The sequence below is a fragment of the Aegilops tauschii genome, chromosome 5 (assembly GCF_002575655.3).
Source record: "Aegilops tauschii subsp. strangulata cultivar AL8/78 chromosome 5, Aet v6.0, whole genome shotgun sequence".
Taxonomy (NCBI): Eukaryota; Viridiplantae; Streptophyta; class Magnoliopsida; order Poales; family Poaceae; genus Aegilops; species Aegilops tauschii.
The window spans coordinates 305,175,658-305,178,562 of NC_053039.3; the positions used below are offsets into that span (position 1 = coordinate 305,175,658).

General features: G+C 47.0%; 1 long non-coding RNA gene across 1 annotated transcript; it reads left to right on the forward strand.

Moving 5' to 3' along the window:
- The first annotated feature begins 435 nt into the window (after window positions 1-435).
- LOC120965055 (uncharacterized) lies at window positions 436-2,043 on the forward strand. Its single transcript, XR_005757215.3, has 2 exons — window positions 436-1,665; window positions 1,784-2,043. It is a non-coding gene; the product is annotated as an uncharacterized lncRNA (long non-coding RNA).
- The last annotated feature ends 862 nt before the right edge of the window (window positions 2,044-2,905 follow it).

The following is a 2,905-nucleotide window of genomic DNA, read 5'->3' on the forward strand; positions in this document are numbered from 1 at the left end:
AAATTTAACTTGGGTCATGATACTGGTGTCCATAGCTTTCCAACGGTATATCGCAAGCCCTATTTGGGCAATGTTGACGGAAGTTCAACCTAGCACAGGGGGAAATTCAGGTCGGACAATTCAGGCAGTAAAATTGCAAAAAACACAATTTTATCACGACCCGAGAGCAAAATCCGCTATCGAGCAAGATTTCTACTTAAAACGGGCATTTAGTTACTAAAGACTATCTCTAGATTACACTAACATCATATAGAACACGACTAAGTGGAATAATTCGCGCGAGGAGACATGGTTGCAAAGATAGCCCGAAGGTCAGGTTCGTACAGAGGGAAGTTCAGGCGTGTAACTCAGGAAGTTCAAGTTGTGATCAAAATAATATTTCCCGTGATCAGAATAGTGTTTATATAATATATATATATATATAAACACTAAACACGGCTAAAAAACTACCCTGTCCCACCTCTCATTCCCACGTCCTCCACCTCCCGTTCCCACCCCGCACCCATCCGTGAATCTCCGCCGACCACGCCCGCACCTCCAACTGCAGCGCCGGCCACCTCCCCCAGACCCGCTGCCGGGCTCCTCCCGTGGATCCTCCGCCGGTCACCTCCATGTGCATAGTCTCTGGATCACGCCGCCGCCGCCATCCTCCCTGGATCTCACCGCCGCCTCCGCTCCCTACCGCCGGCGTTCCTCCTCCCAAACGTCCACCGTCCTCCCCCCAACCACCTCCCCGCCACTAGGTGCGTCGCCGCCAGGCTCCCGCGTCCCGGACGCCGGAGGCCCGGGATCCGGCCGCCACCATGCGGCGCCGCGACCACCTGCCTCCTACCCCGGCCTACCAGGCTCCCCGCGCCGGCACCTGCACCCCGTGTCCAGTGGCCACTGCTCGGCGTCACCCCCTTCTTCTCCAAATCCGCGTCGGAGTCGTGGTGTGCACTGCTCCCTTGCCAGTCGCCCCACCTTTGCTGTCAGCGGAGGCCGCTACCTCGATTTGTCCAGCGAAACACCCCCCCCCCCCCCCCCCCCCCCCCCCCCGAGTCCTGCAGCGCTCCTCTGCAGCCATCGCCGGGGTGATTGAACTGTAGTGCACTTGCTGCTGCCACACCTGCTGTTGCCACCAAATATGGCTCAGGACACCAGCTCTGATCTACCTCAGCTCTACTAGTTCAGGCGACGGGTAACTCTGATGTTTGTTTCTACAATATTGTTTGCAAATCAGTATTGTTGGTATGGATGCTTCTCTGTTGTTCATCTTAGTATGTCAAAGAAGAATCATGAATGATTGGGTCTACATCTGCATAAAAGAGAGTCCCTTTCTGAGTTTTGATTCATTAATTGATTTCATACGTATGTTGCTAAAAAAGAATTAACCGTGTAGAATGTGAAAAACTAAGATTAGAGTTGTACTTTTTCCGCTGAATTTTTTGACCATGTTTCTTGGTTATCAAGTAAGTGTTCTTCGTTGTTTTCATCAATTTCCTAATTGATGGAAAAGCTTGCTGCTACTCGCTTCCAGTGTTGTGTACTGTGCTCCTGCTCTCTAATGTACTATCTGAAGCTTGTACAGCGTGCCAGAGCAAAAAATAGGAAGGCACTAATCTGAAGTTCAGATATGATAAAGAAAGAAGTCGTGCGATCTCGGATCTAGTGATTTTCCACGAGGTAAGTTGCAGCAAAAACTCTGCTTAGATTTCAAATTTATGAAGTATCAGACTATAATAGTTCCATCGATTTCAGTGAATGAGCAGCACGTTTCTGAACATTGCTTTTTCACCTGCAGCTATGGCCCCTTTCCCTGATGCATAAACGCGGACGACCGCCCTGCAACGTACCTCTTTCTCCCGCTGCTCCAGCAAGCAAGCTCCCAGCGTCGCACCTCCAGCCTGCGACCTTCCCTTCTGCCACGTCTCCACCGACCGTTGCTACCTCCTGGCCATATGAATGGCGTTGCCGAAGTCCACATTGTACCACACCAGCAGGACGACTCCTACAGGTCGTGCCAATCATCTTCCTTCCATCGTCCATGGTCGCCATCGCCGTCAATAAAGTTGAACTCGATCCATGTGTACTATGTTTGCAGTACGCGCTTGATGCATTCGATCGCCTCATGCAGTGCTCCAGGGAAGTAGCCGGAGGCAGGAGCTAGCTGCACACTCGCTGATTTTCGCATAGCCTAGTGGTTGTTAACCAAGCTAAGCAGGTCATGTTTGTGTGAGCTAGAAGTACTAGTGTGAGGCGTTACGTAGAGTGATTTGCTTATGGTTTTGAGTGAGTTGGATGTACCAGGATGGGAGATGCGAGTGTTCTTTACTTGTGAGTTTATTATAATTGTTGTTACCATGTCTTCAAGGACTACTACTAACACTCTACTGATACTAGAAAAAAATGTTAATGTTCAATTATGACAGACTTAAAAATATATTCAGTTGATCAGACTTAAAATAGAGCAGTTTGATGTACATATACATATTTTTGGATATTCCCTGTTTCTAAAAAACAATCCAAGAAGATTAAATTAAAAAAAGGCAGAGCAGTCCGACGTTTATTTTAAAAAGATTAGTTTCCATGTTCATAAAAAATAGAATAAACATCAAATAAGAAATAATAAAGAACTTCCATGTGTACAAAAAAAGATTTATCCATTTTAAAAACAGAGAAGATTACTTTCGCATCCATCGGCGCCGCCCCTCATCCCCTCCCCAATCATCTACGCCATCCCTCACTAGCACTCCCTCGTTTGTAAAAAATATATGAGAAAGGATTGTCCCCATTTCAAAAAAAAAAACTAGAGGTTTAAAGTTAAAAATAGAGAAGTTCACAGTTTATTACAAAACCAAAAAGGTCAAACTAACAAACAGAGCAGTCCAAAAGGATTATAGAAAATAGGTTTTCATCGATATAA